General features: G+C 31.3%; 1 long non-coding RNA gene across 1 annotated transcript; it reads right to left on the reverse strand.

Moving 5' to 3' along the window:
- Positions 1–9,471: 9,471 nt before the first annotated feature.
- LOC113694980 (uncharacterized) lies at positions 9,472–10,577 on the reverse strand. Its single transcript, XR_011817183.1, has 2 exons — positions 10,438–10,577; positions 9,472–9,920 (listed from the first exon to the last, which is right to left on the reverse strand). It is a non-coding gene; the product is annotated as an uncharacterized lncRNA (long non-coding RNA).
- Positions 10,578–11,257: the final 680 nt, after the last annotated feature.

Genomic DNA, 11,257 nt, shown 5'->3' on the forward strand with positions numbered 1-11,257 from the left:
CTCACCTGGTTACTTTGTTTCCTGCATACTGTATAAGTTTGTATTCGTTCTCTGTATCTATTATCTGTATCTGTTCTTTGCATAAGTCTGTGACCTCTGAACTCAAATCATGTGGCTAGTTACTCGAGTCGAGCCGGCAAGGGCCAGGTCGATTAGATAACGAACCACGGTAGTCTGTTTCTGGGAATCTTTGGGTATTGAGACTCTTGATTCCGATATATTCGAGTATTACCACTTCTGTTTCTGTTGAGGTGTTCGGGCCCGGTAAGGAGTATGTTTGGTGGACGGAAGTTGGTGTAAAGTGGGGTCTACGGACATGGTTGTTCTTTATACGTTGACGGAGAGTCAACGAGTTGGGATCAAGTACTGCTGCCGGAAATCTGGCTCCTGAGAGCCACCTGTATCCTTTCTATTTTAGACCAATGTGTCTAACTGCTTTACTTTATACCTGGCATATATTTTTTATTAGTTAAGCGTGAATTGCCATGCTTTTAACTGCTTACATGTTTGGTACCTCATTGAGCGTAAGCTCACCCCGTTCTGTTATCTTTGTTTTCCTTACAGGGTTCCATGTTTTGAAATCAAGGTTTTGAAGAAAGAGTTGAGCTAGTATAGTTATTTTTTTTTTTGTATAGCTCCTCTGTGGTTGCAACCTGATAGTATTATGATCCAATGTTACTTTTGATTTGTAAAACCTTCCAAATATGTATATATATATATAAGGTGTTCCTTCATGTCTATGTGGTGTGTGGTTGGGATTGAATGACTGTACTTGTACGGTTCAAATTTGAGAACCTTTGTTCTATTTAGGCTTGTATTATTTTGAGATTTGAATATATGTACGTATACGTGCTAGGCTTGGGAAAATGTTATTTCGTTTATTATTGAGGTTGTACCCTGTGTTATGGGATGTATTTGATTCGAGGACTGTGGTGAGCGAGTGAGTCCTGGCGAGAGTTGGGCAGGCGGTCCGCTAAACCCTTTGGTTCGCCTTAGGGGAAAGTGGGGCTGTCACAAAACTCTTATGACATCCATAATGGTTGAATAGTCTGCTTTGCTTATGCAGTCTACCTGAAATATTATAGTCAATAAATCTAAAATCTGTAAAGATTTATGATTTATCAACTCTTTATTTTCTTATAGAGATATATCTCAATCTCTTATGCCAAAATTTAAGGAGTTTCCCCAGTGATAAACATACTTGCTGCCAATATAATTATTATGATCAAGTGCAGTATATTGCTCAATTCAAAGGATAGTACTAGAAACTTTAGAATTAATAACTTTACTATTTTCAAAATCTACTACTAGATAATGAGATTCATAATCATACCCAATCATAATTAATTTGAAAATAGAAATTCTAAAATAACAAGAAAATAATGTTTTAGAAAAAAAATAACAAATTTTCTTAAAATGAGCAATAATACATCACTTATCTTTATGTGAACATTTTTTTTTTAGTTTCTATAAAGAAACTTTTGTTCACTTTTCATATAATCAGAAACTTATTATACTGGCAGCATAAATTGACATTTCTAGCCAATTCACCAAATATATCACAATTTATAACACTCAACAATTGAAATTTTCTTTTGAGTTACTTTCTCTCAAGGTAAAGAATCAAGTATCATTCTCCTACAAATAACGTTGGTCTTTATTTCTATTTGACTTAATGAGAACAAAATTACCTTTCTTTCCATTTCTTCTTTCATGAAGGTTAAGTTTCTCTTATTTCTTAACCTCTTTATCCTTTCTTAATACACATGGTTAAAACAAGTAATTAACCATATATCTTTATGTGTATTATAAGGGTTTGAATGGTTAAGAAATTTTGCATGAAAGAATCAAAAATGAAATGCTACAGAAATAACTCAATTTCAATTTGATGGGACTTTAATTGATGATATAGCAAAATTCTCAACTCTAAGAAATGAGCTAAAATACACTTCAATATTTAAGTGTCACAAAAGAAAGCCTTCTAATGGTGCTAGTTAAAATTTGCAACAATTTCTTTTTTGGCTTTCTTGCAAGATTTAACTATAAATAATTAGGGTTTGAACCCTATTTTATATGAATATGAGACAAAATGAGCAAACTATTAAATTGCTCCCAATTCTCATACTCAACCTCTATATTAGCAAATATATCCACATTATGAGAATGGTTTGTTCATTCTCATGGAAGTGCTAATTTAAAACTTGCACCAAAACAAAAGAGAATGAATTTAAAAATCAAGCTAATAAGAACTATAAAATCATTGGAATGAAACACTGAATTAAACTTATAAGTGGGAGGTATTTATAAGTTTAGGGACTTAAGTGTCCCACTTTGAAGTTTAGGGACTAAAGTGGGTTATCGTCCAAAGTTTGGGGGGACAAAGTGGAATTAACCCTTTTTTTTATTCTCTCTAGTTAGGAACTTATAAGAAAAACTTGGATAATTCATTGTACCACTCATTTTGTTGAAGAAATAGAAGATTTGGGAGCTTGTTCATCGCCTTGACTAAACTTTCTCTATTTTTATCTTTACTTGTGATTCATTATTTGTGCATGCAATGAAATTATGCTCTTTATTGTTTTATTTTACATGAATAGCTAAATTTCTAGATCTAGGGAGTAGATAAAGTTTATGGCTACTTGATATGAATTGAATATAGTTTATGCTTACTACCTCTTGTATTAACGTGTTAATTTATGCATGCTTATTACTTGTTGTTACTTGATCATCAATAAGAGGTTTTTAGTTGTTATTGTTCAATGAAAATTGATAATAGTGATGGAACAGCATAAATGGAGTTTAAAAAGCAGACTCATGAGAATAGAGGTACACTTAAATGGACTAACTTTGCATTTCATGAAGAATAAAAGAGTAGATCTAATTATTCACCATGAAAATAGGGAAAACTAGACTATTCTAACCCGCTACATCATGAGAGTGAGTTTTGGCAAATATGGAAATGAATCTCTAGTTAAATAAGGTAGTAACAAGAGGTAAATCTATTCACTCATATTTTTTATGCCATAAGTAGACTCTATTTCCCTAAACTCAATTATTTAGTGAAATTTCTTCATTGTTTTCTTGCATGTTATTTAGTTAAAATAGCTAGTTAGTAAGTATTATTATTTCTATTGCATTTATTCGATAGATAGTTTAAATAATAGAGCAAGTAAAGGACCTAATACTTGTAATAGTTGCTCCTCGTGGGATTGACCCGATATATGCTCTAAACTACTATTTGACCTGTATACTTGTAGTCAAGCGGGTATATTTTAGATTAAACTTATACTTATGTTGAGGACTTGTCACTTATCATTTTACTTAAGAAAGTTACAACAATTATAATTAGTAAATTTAATTCAAATAGTGGTGAGTTTTTGTTAAAAAATAGCATGTTTAACAAATAAAATGGTAAATTGCTAAATTTTACAAATTTACTACTTCATTGCACAAGCTTACCAATATATTTGTGAAACTTACTTAAAGCTAGGTTAGTAAATTCTTTACAATTACAGTAAGATTTGGAAGATAAATAGAAAGTTTGTGCATTAAAAAGGTAACTTATATGGATGACTAAAACTTACTACTTTGTTGTCCAAACTCACCATTTTACTTGAAAAACTTGCATACAACTAGATCAGTAAGTTTAATGAGGTTAGGAGTAAGTTTTGTCAGATAAATGGTAAATTTGGCTAATAAAAAGGTAATTTTTGAAATTTACTTTTTTATTGCACAAACTCATTGTTTTACTTGAAAAACTTGCATGCAACTAAATTAGTAAGTTTAATCAAAATAATAGTAAGTTTTGTTAGATAAATAGTATTTTTTACTAATAAAATGTTACTTTTGAAATTTGGTACTTTGTTGGACAAACTTACTAATTTACCTCAGAAACTTACCTATTGCTAAAGCGAGTAAGTTTGACAAAAAAAATATAGTAAAATTCATTACATAAATGGTAAGATTCAATATTAAAAAAGTAAATTTGTTAAGCACTTAAAACTTACTATTTTACAAGTTAATCTTACCGATTTAGTTGGAAAAGTTATATGTATCTTTGGATGCATTATTTAATTCACAAAAAAGGGATGCAAAAAGCTGTAAACTATCACAAAAGAAAAGAAAACCGGATGTTCAGGTCAACTGCTATTATTTTATATTAAATCACTTAACAATTTCGGTACCACAGCACTATCCTTTATGCATATGTGCACCATTTAAGACTAGAAATGTGTAAGATATCTGAATAAAGACTAACATACAACTCACCATTTGATGCGAGAAGGAGGAAGCAGAAGATCAGGAGGGCAAAGAAGGTTGCGTAGCTAAAGTGAGATTTAGCCATCTACAATATCTTTATTTTTCAAAACAAATATCTTTAATTTTGTTGCAATACTTGTGAGATAACAGGTAAAGGATGATAGGTACTTATAGTAAGAGATGGTGCATTTTTTCAGAACCTGGTAGATAGTTGTGTTAAAACCTTCATGACAATGTCAAGGAGCTTGGTTAACATTATACAACAAAAACACGTATTGAAAAGCATTAACACCATTACAGGATTTGCAATTTTGAATCGAAGGACAATATTGGCTGAACCAATTTTGCAGCCTTGAGTCTATATGGAGACATTTAATCTCAATTTGTCGCTGAAAGACACTTGACCAGCTATGTGACCTTTAAATGATGAATGTAATTAAAGTTCTACTAATAACAGACAGCAACCATCTCTTGAATATGCCAAGACACATGTTTACAAAATATCTACTTGAGTAATTTCAAAAAATGACAAGATTTATCTGTCCATGAACTTAACTGGAGTATCAATCATAGTCTGGCATTAATTAAGGGTGTCTCTTTCGTTTGCTGGTAACTTGGTCATTGTCACTGGCCCCTTGTCCATCCCAACTTGGCCCATTCAACACAGATCAGCTTTACAGAGGAAGGTACGGTTTGTAGTGGGATTTAATTTCTTTTCTTGTTCAGTATAAAGACTCATTGGGATTTTGTTAATAATGTTGACTTGTGGCCACTAAAGCAACAAGTACTCTAGAAGATCCGTACAGCATACGAATAAGTCAGCAATTGTTGTTTTCTCAATACACAAACACTAGATTGAATTCTTTACAGAATTAATTTAGATTTCACGTCATTAATTTTAGTGGAGATTAATTAATTTCACAAGTGTTCTTTTCATTAATTCATAAGTCAGCTATTGTCATTTTCAGGATTTTTTTTCGTTCATTGGATAGGATATGATACCAACTTAGGTTCAAATTAGAAATTCAGCCTGGCCATAGCAATTTGAATAATTTCATAAAGTTACATATCTACACGGAATACATATATGTGGGGAATATTGAGGAGTAACACCTATTGCTTTCTATATATATAAATGTTATTAATAAGTTAGTTGGAAATCATATTGCACCAGTTTGTTTGACGAAGTTAGGAGGGAATTCCAAAGAGATTCAGTTAGATTGGCAGATTTAGCCCAGTTTGTTAAAGTATGTGCAACCTTATTTGATTCTCTATGAATCCATTGAACATCAACATGAGTTTGTTCTAAAGAAACCAATCGAACATCTTCAATGTTACCTATTGTTATGAGCTGATATTCATTTGAGATAAGCATATTTTTAGTGAGTAATTTAGAATCAAAACTTTATGGAGTCAATTAAGATGTTTCATCTTTTTTTTTTTCAGGCTAACCCCTTATGCGGGGAGGGACACCACCCCCTTGTATTATTAGAGACCATAAAGTAACAATACAAAGCCTTAATTACGAGCAAATCTAACTCGAATAACGGGAGTCTGTTACCTATTTAAACCCAAGGCCCCCCTTGCCAATCTTGGTAAATATGACTGTGATGTATACAAGACAATATCCTCTGACTGTGCCCCCACCTTGGCTAGAGCATCCACTACCTGATTTGCCCCACGATAACAATGCTCCACTATCCATTCCAACCCCTGATTTGCCTCTGCCGATAAAAGATGAAACCATCTTTTATTCCCAATATAAAAATTTTTTCCTATCGCATTTTATTGTTTTGGTATTCATTCTTCTTTTAGCCTATTATTGTTTGTTGTAAATTTTGCAAAAGTTGATCATAGAACGCAATTATAGAGAAAAAAATCAGCAATTAAAGTTAACTCCTACGTATATTCTAGATTTTTCCCTTTTTGGTTTTAAAAAAAATCTAAAATCTAGATGTAAAAGTAAATGAGAACAGCCCCTGTGACAAAGATAATATAATCTGTTAATTATAGAATAATTATACCAATTTATGGCTTTGATTAATTTTAATTTTGTATTTCTTTAGCATGTAGTCATATTTATTATTCCTTTACATTTTCACAATTTCCAGTTTAAAAAAAAACATTTACACTTGGGAACCTTTAATAGTGGTGGATTTAAAGTGGGGGCCCGTGCGCCACCAAAAAATCCTACAAACACACTTTGAAAAAATTATGAATTTTTATAATGTGTCCCACTAGTTTTAAAATTACTTGTTCCCCTACTGATATCAAACAATGCAAAAAAATAAAGTGCATGGTCTTCGGTTTTCTATTTAACTAAACGAAAGGAAGCTAAGGCAGAGTCAATGGAAACTTTTTAAAAAATAAAAAATAAAACGGAAAATAAAATAGTAAAATAATTGAGCAACTATTACTTTTATCCTCCCTCCATCCTTTTTTAGTATCATGTTTTTAGAGTCATCTTTTCAAAATCAACACAACTTCATAAGCTGTTCCATTTTACCATTTGAAAACAGTTACTTTTTTTTGCGTGCCACTCCACTCATAGAATTTAAATGTGAGGGCCATATTTAAGGTTAATCAAAAATCACCACATTCAAGCTTAATAATTACACTTTTTTCTTAAAATGGTTGGATTTTCTAAAACAAAAAAATATCAAATTATGGCACATAGGGAGTGCAAGATTTTCATGGCCAATTTTTATATTTCAATTACTGTTTAAACTTTGTTTTCATGGAGAATATTGGTTGTGGGATCGTGCTGCAGTGACAAGTCACCTCACGAAGTACTTAAATAATTCAAGTTACCAGTAGTTGTCTAAATTACCCAATTTTAGCAACAATTTTGGTCCTTTAGCATCTTTTCTAAGTCCATTAAAATAATGATTATAAATTCTGGGTAAGTTATTTAACTAAAATGGTAAGTTTGTTCACTAAACTAGTAATTTTAATCATTCATCAAATTTACCAATTTATTTGTCAAACTTACCATTTTTTAACAAAAACTTACTATTATTTCAATTAAACTTACTATTTATAATTGTTGTAACTTTCTTAAGTAAAACGGTAAGTTTATGAAATAAAGTAGTAAGTTTGAATAATTCATCAATTTACATTTTATTTGTAAAACTTACCATTTTTCAACAAAAACTTACCATTATTGGAATTAAACTTATTAACCATTTTTCAATAAGAACTAATCATTATTTGAATTAAACTTACTAAATATAATTGTTGTAACTTTCTTAAGTGAAATGGTAAGTTTGTGAAATAAAGTAGTAAGTCTGGACAATTCACTAATTTACCATTTTATTTGTAAAACTTACCATTATTTGAATTAAACGTACTAATCATAATTGTTATAACTTTCTTAAGTAAAATGATAAGTTTGTGAAATAAAGTAGTAAGTTTGAACAATTCACCAATTTAACATTTTATTTGTAAAACTTACCATTTTTCAGTAAGAACTTACCATTATTTGAATTAAACTTACTAATATTGTTGTAACTTTCTTAAGTAAAATGGTAAATTTGTGAAATAAAATAGTAAGTTTGAACAATTCACCAATTTTCCATTTTATTTGTAAAACTTACCATTATTTGAATTAAAATTACTAATTATAACTGTTATAACTTTCTTAAGTAAAATGGTAAGTTTGTGAAATAAAATAGTAAGTTTGGACAATTCACCAATATACCATTTTATTTGTAAAACTTACCATTTTTAACAAAAACTTACCATTATTTCACTTAAACTTACTAATTATAATTGTTGTAACTTTCTTAAGTAAAATGCTAAGTTTGTGAAATAATGTAGTAAGTTTGAACAATTTACCATTTTATTTGTAAAACTTACCATTGTTTAAATTAAACTTACTAATTATAAAGTAATATGTTTTGTTGGAGAAGTAGTAATGTTCGGTATTTAAGAGTAAATTTCAATCACACTTATAACTTACCAATTTTGTTACCAAAGTTACCATATTACCACCTGATGTTACTTTGAATCTTGGAAACCTAAATGAACAGTAGTGCAATTGTCACTAAAGATACCAATCTTGGATGTGGGGACCATTATTAACTGGTTGTACCAGTATTTTAATTTTTTTTTTTTAAAACAAACCTGTTTTATCAGTATTTTAATGTAAAATATTCACAAGTTATGTTAACGATTGACACTATAGCATTATCCTTGGCGGTGCTTATGACTTTCTCTTTTTTTCGTTAGACTTGTTTTTTAGTATCGCATCCAACTCTTTGGCAGATATTTTTTCGTGTTAATCGGATTCCAATTTGCTACAAAACATATTTCACCACATAAGACCGTAGAACTAGATGGCCAACAGCAAAAACGTACTGGAAAGTTCATTTGCTACTTATTTTGGACGACCAAACACATAATCCGGAGGTAATATGGGAACAAAAATTCTCTAATTAATTACCATTATAATAGATGCTTTAGGTTCTTCCCCGCTTCAATAAAAGCTAAAGTTCATTAACGCAACATGGAGAGAAGAAGCAAGATTAACTTAGTGACGCCATATGAATACAATTAATGTAGAAGAGGTAAAAATAAAAGTGATCTAATGTGGTGGTAATGTGGTAGCATTTTTCTGGTTGGCTATGGCCTTTATCTAATGCTGTTCTAGTCATAGATGAATAAATGCTTTTCGCATGTAAGCAAAGTATCAAACACTTTTGATTCATGCAGATCAGCAACTTCACTTTTTCTCTTTCTGTGTTGAAACGAAGTATTTATAAATTGAGTTCCGTAGAATAAAAGGTACCTTGTAGAGGTACTCTCTCCACTTTATTGTTATTTAATATTTTCACTATTTTGCTATTCCGAAATAGAAGTAACTATTTTGCTATCCCAAAATAAAATAGAAGTCACTATTTTGAGATTCACACATGACATCAGTTTTGTTTCAATTTTGCAATTTCAAAAACTTAGATAAATTTATCTAATGCCACCCCTTCAGAACTTAATGGACCAAGACTGGTATAGTTAAAATTTTCGTGTGGTTGTACGGATATTATACTTCTTAAATAATTTAATATACAATCATGTAATTTTGTTCAACGCGAAAAGTTTGTTCGTGTATATCAACTTGATGCATAAGTGCAATCTAACAGTATAACCACCATATAAAATCACACCTATTCCAATTCCAAACATAATAATCACATGTATTCATAACAAGTTGAATTCCCAGAAAAATGACTCTCATACTTGGATAGAGGTAGTCCATTTATATTTAAATGAATACAAGACAGATGGTAACAAACACACCTGGATAGACTGATTAAGTTATCACTGAGCAGTGATGTTTCAGTGATAACACATACAGGCATACATAATTAGCAACTGACATAGGAACAGCTACCATTGGCGGCACATATGCAATTCTAGTGAATTGTTGGCCTTTATTTCACATTACAAAGTACGGTGCAAATTGTAGCATATAGTAGGCTTTCAACATTTGTAGCGACAGTAGCAAGCATAATGACGTTGATGACCTTGGCCAGTCCACATACATGATCCGGAGTCAGCATGGTCTCGAGACTTGCAAACATTGTGGCACCCTTTATCGGCACATTTCCCTGACCAGAATTTGCTAGGCTTCTGGCAAGATTTAGCTTCAGCTATTGGCATCTCTGCATGAAACAAAGCAAGAGAAAGAGCAAATTATGTACAGTTAGTCCAGAGTTTATGATATGTATGAGGGATCTAGCCTGTCCACCTAGCGGATAAGTGTTTGTTAGTATTATAGGTTATGGCTCCTCTATGTCATTGTTTTGTGTCAATCTTTATTCCATTTTCTATTTTTGCACCACATGTAAAGTTACTTGCAACACTATACATGTATATTTGAAGTAGATTTACATGTGACGAGAAATTAGAATGTGGAAGAGAAATTCAAGAGCAGAAAACATTTATTGAAAAGCATACGTAACACAAATTAGTTCGTAAAATTTTGATTGTGAGTATACATGCACATGATACGCATGTATAACTATTGTAATTCATTGCTAGTGACAACCATATCTGTTTATTATACTCGAAATTCTCTAACTAAGAGAGAGGTAGAGACAAATAATTAAAACTTTGGGAATGTGCAAATATATGCCATTCTGTGCATGTGTTCACCATTTAAGACTAGCTACAACTTACCATTTGGTACGAGGAGGAGGAAGCAGATGAGCAGGGCAAAGAAGGTTGCGCAGCTGAATTGAGATTTAGCCATCTCCGATATCTTATGTTAGCTTTATTTGAGAGAAAACAAGTAAATGATGATACCTATTTATAGCAAGAGACTGTGAAATTTTCCAAAACCTAATCGGTAGTTGTTTTGAAACTTCTTGTCGCTGAGTTGTTAGAGAAAGGGACAAATATCAAAGAATAAAGACAAAGTCTAAGTCATAATTAGCTTGCAAAAGGAGTTTGAACAAAGTATCAACACCGTTAAGATTTGAAATTTTTAAGTCCGGCAATTTCTAACCTCTTTTAGTAGGAAAGATAATGACCATTAGCATAATGTCACAAAGTAAAGTATCAAATCATCTGGTTGCTGGATTGTCGGTTACATCATTTTCATATACAATCGATGGACGCAAAAACTCACCACGCATGCTACCTTCAAAATCTGTGCCTTGAGAAGAATAATGCTTAAATGAAAGCACATTTTGTACAAGAAAAAGTTTGGTATGATATCTGTTTCTTCCTCTTTTTCTTCTTTTTTATTTTTATTTTTGGTACATCAATTTAGAATTTAGAAGCCACAAGGCAGAAAGGACGGCAGCAATGGATACTTGAACCCCATATCCCTCATGTTTTCGATGCACATTCTTGTGCTTTATTTTCTCACAACCAAGACTAGCTAGTAAAGGAAGATTGAATATAAGATATTAGAATTTTTTTTACCAATGATCCATTTAAGTTTTCTTGAGATTTAACCATGTCCATTATTTGAATTTTACAAAGCGCGTGGAAT

Source organism: Coffea arabica, chromosome 6e, assembly GCF_036785885.1.
Source record: "Coffea arabica cultivar ET-39 chromosome 6e, Coffea Arabica ET-39 HiFi, whole genome shotgun sequence".
Lineage (NCBI taxonomy): Eukaryota > Viridiplantae > Streptophyta > Magnoliopsida > Gentianales > Rubiaceae > Coffea > Coffea arabica.